Source organism: Gorilla gorilla, chromosome 4, assembly GCF_029281585.2.
Source record: "Gorilla gorilla gorilla isolate KB3781 chromosome 4, NHGRI_mGorGor1-v2.1_pri, whole genome shotgun sequence".
In the NCBI taxonomy this organism is placed as follows: domain Eukaryota; kingdom Metazoa; phylum Chordata; class Mammalia; order Primates; family Hominidae; genus Gorilla; species Gorilla gorilla.
Window position 1 is genome coordinate 178,422,062 of NC_073228.2, and position 14,227 is coordinate 178,436,288.

Sequence of the window (14,227 nt, forward strand, 5' to 3'; positions counted from 1 at the left end):
AGCATCTGTTTGTCTTGATAACGTTTGGAACAAAGTGAAAAAAAGTTGGACTTTGAAGAGACCTTCAGGTGAATTACACATTTAAGTCAGATTTTCCATGTCTTTGTCCCATGTTCAGTAATTCGAGCTGTTAGGAGCCCTCAACTTTGTACATATATTTCCTTCCTATCTCTGCATCTTCATACCTGGTACTTACCGTGGAATTTGAAATCTTTCTGTGGCTGTAAGCAAGAAAGGCGGGAAAAATACAAGAAGTTAAAGGGGATTGGATGGTTCAGATTTGGTTGATGAATGAGATGGTTTAGAGGCAAGTCTTGTAAGAGGTAATTTTCTATGTGCCAGGTACTATTTATGAATCCCACATTATCTTATTAACGCTCATAACAAGCCTTGGGGGTAAATAGATTATCATCACCATTTCACAGATTAGGAAAGTGAGGTTTCAGCAGTCAATTGCTCAAGGGTCTCCTGCTAGTGAAACAGTCGTCTATCCAAACAGTCTGTATGACCTGTGCACGTGGGAACGTGCCACGCAAGCCAAGGGCAGGAAGGACGAGAAGAGGTGGTCAGAAAGCCAGCTGGGATGAATGAAGGACCTACTGCGTGCAGGCCCAGGGTCAGACATTTTATTTTCTTGAATGCACTTCAGCCTCCCAGCAGCCCTGTTTTACAGATGAAGAAACTGAGGCTCAAAGAGCTGGAGAAAGTTGTTGCCCAGGGTCCTGTGGAGAGAAAACTCAAGCTCCGGCTGTTCCACTACTCTGGGACACCACCCCCAGTGGAAACCCCACCTTTACAAGGATTCGAAGGTAGGTGAGGACTTATCTCCTGAAATAATTAGTATACTTACTTTTTTGTTACATATTCCCACTAAAGGTTTGCAGCCCCACCCAGCTTGAATATCAGGAGATTGGCCACAAAATCTGGTTCAAGGCTCACAGAATCCACGAAAGATGCCAGCCCCTCCACGGTTGGAGAGTGATTCACAAATGTGTCTTTAAGGACTTTCCCAGGCCGGGCACAGTGGCTCACACCTGTAATCCCAGCAAGCCGAGGCGGGAGGATCACCTGAGGTCAGGAGTTTGAGACCAGCCTGGCCAACATGGTGAAACTCCGTCTCTACTAAAAATACAAAAATTAGGCAGGCGTGGTGGCATGCACCTGTAATTCCAACCACTTGGGAGGCTGAGGCAGGAGAACTGCTTGAACTGGGGAGGCAGAGGTTGCAGTGAGCCAAAATCACACCACTGCACTCCAGCCTGGGCAACAGAGTGAGACTGTGTCTCAAAACAACAACAACAACAAAGAAAAAAACAGAAAAAAAAGAAAAAAAAAGGACTTCCCCATCTCAGAGCAGAAGACAAACCCAGGTGACTCTGAGTCTGCACAGAAAAGGCAAGGGTGACCAAGAGTGAGGAGGTTAAGCACCTGTTGCTTTCAGCTCAGGTCCTGACCACAGCCCTTAATAAGGACAAACTTCTCAGATTGCTGCAGCCTTCAATACGCATGTTCCTATAGTGCCTGGCCAATAAGAAGTGCTTACACAGTAGCTGTTATTATTGTAAAGGCGGTGCAAAGAGTTAAGGAAGGCCGGTAGCTAAGCTGAATCTGAGTTGCATCTTGTAGGCCATGGTATGTGAAAGAAGGGCAGGCCAGGAGGGGGAACAGAGTGAGTAAAGCCCAGAGGCAGGGGCATGGAAAAGCAGGGAGGAGTTAAGCTTGGGGCAAATATCCTAAATGAAGGGGAATAAAAGGAAACAAAGTTTGCAAGTTGCACCGGGGCCACATCTTGGAGTTGTTTGAGAACATGTCCAGTGAGGCTGCATTTAACACCAGCCACTCACGCTTCCACCCCAACAGCAGGAGTATCACATCCACATGCCATGTGCGCAATTCCTTACTTTATATCCTCCTCTAAGATAAATCTACCCTCCCTCTTTTTTAAGCATAAGAGCATTTATTCTAAAAGGAAACTTTTGGCCAGGCATGGTGGCTCACGCCTGTAATCCCGGCACTTTGGGAGCCCTCGGCTGGTGGATCATGAGGTCAGGAGTTCGAGACCAGCCTGACCAACATGGCGAAACCCTGTCTCTACTAAAAATACAAAAATTAGCTGGGTGTGGTGGCACGTGCCTGTAGTCCCACCTACTTGGGAGGCTGAGGCAGAAGAATTGCTTGAACCCGGAAGGCAGAGGTTGCAGTGAGCTGAGATCATGCCACTGCAGTCCAGCCTGGGCAACAAAGCAAGACTCTGTCTCAAAAAATAAATAAATAAATAAATAAATAAATAAATAAATAAATAAATAAATGGAAACTTTTGCTCACTAATGGAAATGGAAGTGGCACCTGTCATAGGCAGAGACAAATTGTCAAAGTAAACAACTTTTAAGTCTCACCAGACACTCCTGCCCCAGCAGAATCTGGTCAAAAGCTAGGTCAGCAAATTTCAGAGGCAGTATTAAGGACAAAGTAGCAACAATCCAAACTTTCTTTTTAGGTACTCAGAAAGACTAACAGAACATTGAGAAGGGGTGTTAGTCACATCCCCAAACTGCAAGAGGCCAGAAGATAGCAAGGGGTCTTTCAAACAATCTAAAATCTGAGACCCCAATGTTGGAAAAGAGAAGGAAGGGAATGGGTTAAAGTGCCAGTTGCTCCCTCCTCAGATAGCAGGGCCCTGGACATCCCTAAGATGTCCCCTTCCTCTTTCATCCTTCCTTGATTCCAGCCTCCCCACCTTTCCCAGGCTGGCTTGCCTGATTTTGTGAGCTGTTCAGCCGGCTTAAAGTGTAATTCTGTATTTCTGATTCTATCGGTGTTCCAGGAGGCATTATCTCTATCTCTGTAATAGCTTCTCAAGCAAAAACATTTTACTGGGTAAAAGAGCAAGGAATAGGCATGACCTGGTGCTGATTTAAAGCAAGATTCCAGGCAAGCCCCAGAGCCCTCTCTAAGCAGCCTCTCTCCTTTCTGCTGTCTAACGAAACAGCTCCTAATAGCCATGGTATCATATTGTATCTCATATTTACACAGCACTCGGCACACATTCACTTATTCAGCGGACATCCATTGAGGGCCTATTATGTGCCAAGTCTTCTGGGTGCTGGCAATCAACAGTGAACAAAGACCCGTGAGGTTCTTGCTCTACTTGGGAAAACAGGCAGTAAACTCTGAAACAAGTAAATAAACACGATCATCATGAGGCTACTGAAAAAGCAATGTGGTAGCAGCGTGACGATGATGTGCCATGGGAGACAGGTGGCAACATCAAAAAAGGTAGACTGCCCCCGCCCTCCGAAGAGGTGGCATGTGAGCAAGAAGCAGCCAGCCAATGGAAAGCTCTGAAAGCAGAGTCTTTTAAAAACAAAACAAAATCAAAAAACAAAAACAGGACTCAAAGAAGATGTCTGCACTTCTGCCAGAGGGGGCAGAAAGAAGATAATGGTGCTCCAATCAGGGAGACTGTGGAGGCAGTACAGGTGACAGGAGGCAGGGAAACGAGAATTAGCCATTGGACAGGGAAACGAGAATTAGCCAGAAACACAGTAGGTTTGTCATGTCAGTCAGACACTCGAGTGTGTTCTTGCTCTTCTCAACAAACCATAAAGTAAGGACGATCAGTGTTTCCCATTTTACAGACAGGAAAACTGAAGCTCGGGAAGGCTACCCAGGTACATAGGGGCAGTGGTGGGATGTGAATCTGTGGTTTAGGATGCTGACGCCAGCGCTATCCCACCTGCCTCATGGTAGAGCAGTGTCCAGACACAGAGGTGGCAATGCAGCAGCTCAAGTGGCAGCTCCAGCACCCCATGTGTTTTGTCCGTTCTACATGGGTTTGGAAAAACTCATCTGAGCTAGCGATCAACTCTTAAATATAACCCTTCACTCAAAAATCTGGCTGTCTATCCTCTGAAAATATTTGAAGACCTGGTCATAGTGGGACCATGATTTGAATGACAACAATGGGCTGGAGCAGTATCTCTGCCCACCTTGAGAGAGGGATGGGCACTCTGTTTTTCCACAGCCCCCACCTCTCCCGATTGCTTGCCCCGGCCCCTTCACTCCATTGCATTCATGGCCTCCCTGTGCATTCGGCTTTGAGACCCCAGCTCTCTAGTGATGAAATATGTGGGAAGATCCACAAAGCCCAGCAAACGAGGAGTGACCAGAGGAATTGAGTTACAGTTCCTCCCTAGAACACTTTCCTGCCTTTCTGATGTAATCACTTTGCGCAAACAGTAGGAAATGTTCAGAAGAGCTGCTACAAGGCGGTGACTAAGAGGTCAGGCCTGGTTCTTAATTCTAGCTTCAGCAAGTCCTGTCTGTGGGACTTGGGCAAGTTCTAAAACCTCAGTTTCTTTATCTGTAAAGCGCAAATAATAATAATGCCTACTTTATAAGTAGGATTAGGGGAAACAGTAATTTAGGAAACGTGCTCGGAATGATGCTAGTTTCGTGGTGAGTATCCAATAGATGGAGCCGTAGTTGTCTTTCTCATCTTAGAAAGCAGCTGATTGTCCCATGTCATGACAGTGTTTGTGCAACTCCTCTGCAATTCTCTCCTTTCTTCCTTAGGAGAGCATTTTCTCAATGTTCCTCTTTATCTTTCTCCAAACACAAAGACAAATCTAAGAGGAAAAAAAAATCTTCAAACTGGGTCGCAGATACTCAGCTTCTTGTCAATTCCCATTAGGGTTTAAAAGCTCAGTCTCCTGCATATGCCCAAAGATAAAGCAATGCCTTCCATTCCTAATTCAAAGAACCAAAAAAAAAAACAAAAAACAAAAAAAACATGTGGTTGGACCTGGTTGAATATATAAACTTTTGGGGATGGCAATAAACTAGGCAAAGTCCTGCTTATTCAATTTATTAGCTCAGTTGTGCAATGTAGAAGTAAACAGAAAATTACTTATAATTTTACAATAATATTCATTTAGAAACATCACTTTTCTCCATATACGTGTTGCATGAAACAGCTTTACTCCATTTTTTTGCCACACATAAGGAGGCCGAGGAGGGAAGATTGCATGAGGCCAGGAATTCAAGGCTGCAGTGAGATATGATTGCACCACTACACTTCAGCCTGGGCGACAGAGTGACACCTCATCTCTAAAAAATAAAATAAAATAATAAAAAATTTTTTGGAAATTTTTAAAGTGTCTGCTCCACAGAGTCACATTTTGCATTGTGCAGTTTCGTTTTTCAGACCTTTCTCCTCTCTTCCATCTGACTGCCCTGAGATCCAGCACTTTTTGCTTCCACATCTGAGGCTGTCGCTGGAAACAAGGTCTCCATCCCATTTGCATGACATGAGCACAGTCGGGATTTGTATTCATTCTGTGGGTGTGTGTATATTCGTGCTCTCCACAAAAGAACCACTCGGCATTGCTTTTTCAAGCCGAGCTTTAAAAGGCTTATTTGCCATGACATCCAGCACTTGTAATTTGAGGTCATACCCCGAGGAAGAATTGCTAAATCTGTGTAAAATGTTTCTGACTCGTTTTCTTACAGATTCTGTCAGATTATCTCTTTAAGAATTCTAAGCCCATGTCGTTTGAGGTGGTTTTAGGCTAATGTACATTCCCCAAACATTTCTTTGCTGTTCAAAATAAAGCAATTGAGAGAGTTCTTCGTAAAAACGAAGCACTTTGCAAGAGCTCAAGACAAAAGACAACTCCCTTTTTTCTAGGGGGTAATTTTGAGGGTAGAAAAAAACAGTGTTCTATGTAAGCCTGTACAATCACGAGAGCCATTTGCTGAGGGCCTATGTGTGCGAGTGGTTCTCGTGTGCTCTCCACCTCCTCTTCATCCTCCCAGGGGATGAAATGAGGCCCAACAAGTGCAAGACATGGACCATGTCAGCTCGTGACAGAACGGGGCTGGAACCCAAGTCTGCTAGGCTCAGCCCACTCCCTCCCTGTGCCGAGTTGACCTATTCTACTTACGTTAAGCCAAGTGCTGGGCTCTGATTATACAAAATCAGATAAGCCAGGACCCTGTGTTCAAGGAGTTCCCAGGCCTGCTGGGGTGAGAGTGAAGCAGCAAGGATGGAAGTGCACAGATGCAAGGGTGGCCAGGCCTATGGGGATACAGGCAAGGGAGGCTGAGTGTTGGGGAAGTAGGAAGGAGAGGCTGTTTAAGCAAAGTTCTGAAGGACAAAGCCATGTCTGCAGCAAAGATCTAAGTCTGGAAGAGCAGAGGGTATTTGGGAAGTTGTGGAAAGCACAGAGCAGGGTAGTAAGAGATCATCAGTGACCCATCAGGCGGCCCCTGTGGATCATGCTCAGGAGTCTGGATACCTACATGAGAGTCTCTGGTTGGACACGGGGAAGGGTTCGGACACTTCATTTCATGCTGTTTTTCCAGCTGCAACTCCCAGACCCAGCCTGTCACTCCCTTATGGCTCGATGTAACGCCATGTCTTGTCCATCTCCCCAGCTTCTTCCAAATCAGGCACAAACTTTCTGAAGAGTTCCAGCAAGCAGAGGCGAAGGCTGTACTCACATTTGTTTGTCTGTAGAAGTGATTCCCTGCCCCCCAACCCAACACCAGCTCCAAGTCTTATACACCTGCACGCACTGAGAGAGAGCTAACCAAAAGGACACATGAGTAAGCAGACAGACAGACAGACGCAAACCCACAGACACAATCACACACACAGAGACATGCACGTAATAAGCAGATGACCATAAGATGCCCAGAGGAACACTCAACAGACCCAGACACAAAAACACACCCACATTTATACAGAAGCACACAGGTGGGCTCTCACTCCCTCTCTCTCACGCACACACACTCACAATCACTTCCAAAATATACAATGGAAACTGGACCAAAGAATCCTCCCAACTTCTCCACCTATCCCTTTCCATGACGCTCTTCCACCTCACCCTAGCCTTTCTTCTTCCCACAGAAAATTTCCCTTGCCATTCTCAAAACTGCCTCTTCACACCTTTCTGGGAATGAAGGTATGGGTACCCTATACGCCTCTGGGAGACGAGGGGTCATTCTGAACTGGGACACGCCAGGTGGAGCTGAAGTGGGACGGAAAGGGTGGTTTTCCCACAGAAATACAGCCTGACCCCCAGATCTGGAGAATCTGGACTTTGCCCTCCTGGAGTGGGGTGAGCAGCATTAGACGCTCTCCAAGGGCTCCCAAGCTTGAGTCATTTCTGGGGCCACACCTTCACACTGATCCCAGGGGACATGGCTGAAAGAGAGCCTGGCCACAAGCAAGTTGGTCAACCTGATAATTGGTCAAAATGATGATTGGTTGGAAATGAATATCCTTGTTTCCTATTTGTCAACTACCACTAATTTTATTTTATTTATTTATTTATTTATTTATTTATTTATTGAGACGGAGTCTCGCTCTGTTGCCGAGGTTGGAGTGCAGTGGTGCAATCTCGGCTCACTGCAATCTCTGCCTCCTGGGTTCAAGCGATTCTCCTGCCTCTGCCTCCCGAGTAGCTGGGATTACAGGCATGCACCACCATGCACAGCTAATTTTTGTATTATTAGTAGAGATGCGGTTTCACTATGTTGACCAGGCTGGTCTCAAACTCCTGACCTTAGGTGATCCACCTTAGGTGATCCACCCACCTTGGCCTCTCAAAGTGTTGGGATTACAGGTGTGAGCCACCGTGCCTGGCCAACTATTACTCACTTCCATGCATCAGTGGGTGGTATGGCAAGTGGTTGGAATTCTTTAAGAATCTCAACCATGTTTCAGGGGTTGTTTCCTCTTTGGGAGGTTAAAGTTGTTTATTTCTTTTTTTTTTTTTTTTTTTTTTTTTTTTTTTGAGACAGAGTCTCGCTCTGTTGCCCAGGCTGGAGTGCAGTGGTGCGATCTCAGCTCACTGCAAGCTCCGCCTCCTGGGTTCACGCCATTCTCCTGCCTCAGCCTCCCGCGTAGCTGGGACTACAGGCACCCGCCACCACGCCTGGCTAATTTTTTGTATTTTTAGTAGAGACAGGGTTTCACCCTGGTCTCCATCTCCTGACCTTGTGATCTGCCCGCCTCGGCCTCCCGAAGTGCTGGGATTACAGGCGTGAGCCACGGCGCCCGGCCAAAGTTGTTTATTTCTAACCAATTTTCAGGAGAGTATTCCTACTTAACTATTTGTAGCCGATATTAAGGACATACTTCATTCACTTATTTTATTCATTCATTCAACAAATGCTTACCGAAAGTCTGGTGATGGGTGTCCTTCTAAGTCCCGGATGGACAAACAGGTGTGAACAAAGCGGACAAAGTCTATCTCCTTGGGAAGCTCACATTTTGGTGAGAGAAAGAGAGCATCAAATAGATATATAAATATTTAATATCATGTAGTAAATGCCGTGAAGAGAGGCAAAGAGACAGAGGGAAAAGGGGTATGACCTCAGAGAGGGCAGTCAAGGAAGGCCTAGATTAGGGGAGGGGAAATTGAGCAGATGCTTTCATGCACTGCTAGGATGCTCCTCACAGGGGACGAGACATGCAAAGACCCTGAGGTAGAGCAGCCTTGGTGTGTTGGAGAGCAGTGAGATCAGAGCAGGTGGTCCACAGGGAACAAGGGAGAACCAAGGCAGGACATGAGCCTGAGGAAGCAGCCAGGGCCTGAGCACAGGGGCTTGCAGACCACAGTCTCAAAAATGTTAGAAAGCCGTTGGAGGATTGCAAACAAACACGATCCCATTCAAATTCTAAAAGGAGCAGCTCTGGCTGTTGTGTGAAGAATAGCCTGGAATGGGAAGTGGGCTGTGAGTGGAAGGACAGTGATTGCTTAGAAATATATCACAGGCGCCGGGCACGGTAGCTCACGCCTGTAATCCCAGCACTTTGGGAGGCCGAGGTGGGCGGATCACGAAGTCAGGAGATCGAGACCATCCTGGCTAACATGGTGAAACCCCGTCTCTACTAAAAATACAAAAAAATTAGCCGGGCGCGGTGGCGGGTGCCTGTAGTCCCAGCTACTCGGGAGGCTGAGGCAGGAGAATGGCGTGAACCTGGGAAGCGGAGCTTGCAGTGAGCTGAGATAGCGCCACTGCAGTCCTGCCTGGGCAAAAGAGCCAGACTCCGACTCAAAAAAGAAAAGAAAAGAAAAGAAAAGAAAAGAAAAGAAAAGAAAAGAAAAAGAAAAGAAATATATCACAGGTCTCCAAATAAAAGTGATGAGAGAACCCCCTAATGTCCACCCAGGAGAATTCACCAAAACAACCTGCAGGCCAAAGAAGAGACAAAATGAATGTCCAACGACAAAGGCCTGTTAGAACACATCCAGTGTTGGCCGGGCACGGTGGCTCATGCCCGCAATCCCAACACTTTGGGAGGCCGAGGCGGGTGGATCACCTGAGGTCAGAAGTTTGAGACCAGCTTGGCCAACATGGCAAAACCTCATCTCTACTAAAAATACAAAATTAGTCTGGTGTGGTGGCATGCACCTGTAATCCCAGCTACTCGGGAGGCTGAGGCAGGGGAATCACTTGAACCCAGGAGGTGGAGGTTGCAGTGAGCCGAGATCGCAGCACTGCACTCCAGCCTGGGCAAAAAGAGTGAAACTCTGTCTTAAAAAAAAAAAAGGAAAAAAAAAAAAAAAAAGGACATGTCCAATGTCCACAAGAGAAGAATCATTGATCACTGCTTACTGAGGACCTATTATGTGCCTGGGACTATGCAAGAAATTGTAAAGAAAACATCTCACTTAACTTTTGTAATCACCATTCAAGGTAGATATAATTATTCCCATTTCACAGACTGGGGAACAACTTTAATTTTTTTATCCCTGTTTGAAAACATTTTAAAATATCAAAAAGGCAGAAAAAGTAGAATTGGATTGAAACAAATGAGATATTTTAATGTTAAAAAATTAATCGAAAGACTAAATTTTTTTAGAGACAAGGTCTCACTATGTTGCCGAGGCTGGTCCTGAACTCCTGGGCTCAAGCGATTCTTCCACCTCGGCTTCCAAAGTTCTGGGATTACAGGCGTGAGCCACCACGCCCGGCCTGAAAACATTTTTGAGCTTTGTCTTTTAGTCTATTTCCTAAAGCAAATGTAATGCACTCTCATCTCAGAAATAGTAAAATAGAAAGCAAAATAAGCAAAGGGAGCCCCCATAGTCCCACCCCGTTACCCACCCACTCGCAGTCCTTTGATGTGGATGTCGCCGTGTGTGCCTTTTTTTTTTTTTTTTGGTGAGACAGAGATTTACTCTTGTTGCCCAGGCTGGAGTGCAATGGCACAATCTCGGCTCACCGCACCCTCCACCTCCCAGGTTCAAGCGATTCTCCTGCCTCAGCCTCCCGTGTAGCTGGGATTACAGGCATGTGCCACCATTCCCGGCTAATTTTGTATTTTTAGTAGAGACAGGGTTTCACCGTGTTGCCCAGGCTGATCTCAAACTCCTGACCTCAAGTGATCCGCCCGCCTCAGCCTCCCAAAGTGCTGGGATTACAGGAGTGAGCCACTGTGCCTGGCCAGGATGTTGCCGTGCCCTTTTATTGCAGACACAGTGTTTTTCAAAAATGAGCTCATGCTGGCCAGGTGCGGTGGCTCATGCCTGTAATCCCAGCACTTTGGCAGGCCAAGGTGGGTGGATCCCAAGGTCAGGAGTTCGAGACCAGCCTGGCCAACATAGTGAAACCCCATCTCTACTAAAAATACAAAAATTAGCCGGTCATGGTGGTGGGCGCCTGTAGTCTCAGCTACTTGGGAGGCTGAGGCAGGAGAATCACTTGAACCTGGGAGGCAGAGGTTGCAGTGAGCTGAAATCACACCATTGCACTCCAGCCTGGGTGACAAGGCAAGACTCTGTCTCAAAAAAATAAAAAAATAAAAAATTTAAAAAACGAGCTTGTGCTATATATACTATTCTGTGAGATTCCATAATTCACTTAAATCACCTTAGTAGGAGAGATTGTCTCAAGCATTTTCTCTTTTCTTGGCCATTTAAGTTGTTTTCTTATTAATGAACAGTTATTGTGTCCTAAGTTTTCCCATTACAATGAAGAGCAAGAAAAAAATTATTGAAAATAAAATCAGGCCAGGCACAGTGGCTCACACCTGTAATCCCAGCACTTTGGGAGGCCAAGGTGAGCGTATCACGAGGTCAGGAGATCAAGACCATCCTGGCTAACAGGGTGAAACCTTGTCTGTACTAAAAATACAAAAAATTAGCCGGGCGTGTTGGCAGGCGCCTGTAGTCCCAGCTACTTGGGAGGCTGAGGCAGGAGAATGGCGTGATCCTGGAAGGCAGAGCTTTCAGTGAGCCGATATTGTGCCACTGCACTCCAGCCTGGGCGACAGAGCGAGACTCTGTCTAAAAAAAAAAAAAAAAAAGAAAAGAAATACAACTGAAAGACAATAGAAAATCTTTGGGAAAAATACAGAAATGCTTTGCATAGAGGAAGACAAATTTGCAGTGTTTCGAATGCTTACTACTGGGGATATTGCTTTTCAATGGTATTTTTGTTTTGGCTAAGTTGTTCTTAGCTTTCTTCGAAATTGCATGTTTGTTCGAATTCACTTTGGTCAAGTAGTTTTTTTGGCTAACTCACATAAGCATTAATTAAAAATGACCAGTATTTAGTTAGCTTTGAATATGTGTGCACTAGCCCTAGTACAAACCTTAGTCTAATGAATCCTCCCCGTAATAGCTGAGCAAGGTCCTGGTGGCCTTTCCCATCTGATGGAAATGGACTCAGAGAGTCACGGGGAAGAGATCTTAACCCAAAGCCACCTGGCTGGGAAGTGGCAGAGGCTTGAGTTTGAGCCCAGACCATCCTGGATGCCTGCGTCTGGGTCCTTGCCATTGTCCCTGACCTCTCTCCCTCTCCTGCGAACCTTAATTGCTAGTAAGGGAAAGCTAATAACAGGCTTATAATAAAATCTTTACTGATTCTAAAACCCTTTTATTCTTCGGCTACAAGAGATATCCAGAAATGTAACTTCAGTTTCTGAATTTAGCAACGAATTTGTCTATATTAAAAAGGTCTTTATAGGAGAAGCCGGCAGGACTGGGCGCGCGGGTGGGGATCAGAAGCCGGTTGTCGTGAGAGGTTTTCTCGCTCTAGGGAGAGTCTTCAAGCAATCACTATATCAACAGACACAGATGTTTCCCTTTCTTCGTATAATAAAGATCAGGGATCCAAACTTATTCGAAGAGCCAAACAGGCCCATTCGTACCCATTGGAATGGCAGGTTTTGCAGCAATTGTTGCATATGGATTATACAAATTGAAGAGCAGGGGAAATACTAAAATGTCCCTTCATCCGATCCACATGCGTGTGGCAGCCCAAGGCTGTGTTGCAGGAGCAATGACTGTTGTTATGGGCTATTCCATGTATCAGGAATTCTGGGCAAAACCTAAGCCTTAAAGAAGAGATGCTGTCTTGGTCTTGTTAGAGGAGCTTGCTTTAGTTAGACGTCTCATTACTCAGGTTATGTATTGTTGAAAATAAACTAATTTGTGCGGGTTTAGATGGTAACACAGCATTTTGAATATTGGCTTCCTTTCTTGAAAGCTTGATTTGCCTGGTGACCAAATTACTAGTGATTAGTTTACTAACTAGGTCCTTCAAGGAAGTCAAGTTAACTTAAAAGAAGTGTGTCACCTAAATGCACTTGATGCTGTTGAAATGTCCACCTTCTTAAACTGTGAAGATGAACTTCGTTCTAAAGAAGACAACAAGCCAACCCTGTAGGACTCCCCGTTTGCTGCAGAATCTCACATATTTTGGATGTTACGTAAGAGTCCTATTTGCCCCAGTTAATTTAACTTTTTTCTGCCTGTTTTGTGGACTGGCTGCCTCTTTTAGAACTCTGTCCACAAAGTGCATGGAATATAATTTGTAAACCTTCCCACAACTGACAATACATACGTGTATGTTTAAACCAGATCTAGAAAGCTTACAATAGAGCTGCATAATAGCAGTATTTATTAAAGAATCACAGTTGTAAACATGAGAATAACTTATGCATTCTAGTTTTTCTGCTGATGTTATATTAGAATAATTTTTTTTTTTTTTTTTTTTTTTGAGACAGAGTCTCGCTCTATCGCCCAGGCTGGAGTGCAGTGGCGCGATCGCGGCTCACTGCAAGCTCCGCCTCCCGGGTTCACGCCATTCTCCTGCCTCAGCCTCCCCAGCAGCTGGGACTACAGGCTCCCGCCACCATGCCCGGCTAATTTTTGTTGTTGTTGTTAGTAGAGACGGAGTGTTAGCCAGGATGGTCTGGATCTCCTGACCTCGTGATCCACCCGTCTCGGCCTCCCAAAGTGCCGGGATTACAGGCGTGAGCCACCGCTCCCGGCCTAGAATAATTTTTAAATGTCATCTTGAAATAGAAATATGTATTTTAAGGGCTCATGCAAAGGTAAATGAATACTTTTTAAATGTGTGCATTGCTTATTTTTTCCATAAAAATTGTAAACATTAAACTGAACACCTATAATGGATTTTATTAATGACTTATGAGCAAGCTGGTTTGGTCAGACAGTATACCCACACTTTTTTTTTTTTTTTTTTTTTTTTTTGAGACGGAGTCTCGCTCTGTCTCCCAGGCTGGAGTGCAGTGGTGCGATCTTGGCTCACTGCAAGCTCCCCCTCCCGGGTTCACGCCATTCTCCTGCCTCAGCCTCCGGAGTAGCTGGGACTACAGGAGCCCGCCACCACGCCCGGCTAATTTTTTGTATTTTTAATAGACACGGGGTTTCACCATGTTAGCCAGGATGGTCTCTATCTCTTGACCTCGTGATCCGCCCGCCTCGGCCTCCCAAAGGGCTGGGATTACAGGCGTGAGCCACCACGCCCGGCCTATACCCAAACTTTTATATACTACAGAACGCTATTTCACTTGTGAAATTCTCTTGTCTAACTGAATTTACCTTCCACGGTGATAACATGGTATATGTGTTGTTATTAAAGTAAATAACCTGCCGGGTGTGGTGGCTCACGCCTGTAATCCCAACACTTTGGGAGGCCAAGGTGGGTGGATAACCTGAGGTCAGGAGTTCAAGGCCAGCCTGGCCAACATGGTGAAACCCTGTCTCTACTAAAAATACAAAAATTAGCCAGGTGTGGTAGCAGGCGCTTGTAGTCCCAGCTACTCGGGAGGCTGAGGCAGGAAAACTGCTTGAACCCGGGAGGTGGAAGTTGCAGCGAGCCACGATCGTGCCACTGCACTGCAGCCTGGGTGACAGAGTGAGACTCCATCTCAAAAAAAAAAAAAAAAGTAAATGACCAT

The 14,227-nt window shown here is 45.7% G+C and overlaps 1 pseudogene; it reads left to right on the plus strand.

Moving 5' to 3' along the window:
- The first annotated feature begins 673 nt into the window (after positions 1-673).
- LOC129533568 (HIG1 domain family member 1A, mitochondrial-like) lies at positions 674-12,360 on the plus strand (annotated as a pseudogene).
- Positions 12,361-14,227: the final 1,867 nt, after the last annotated feature.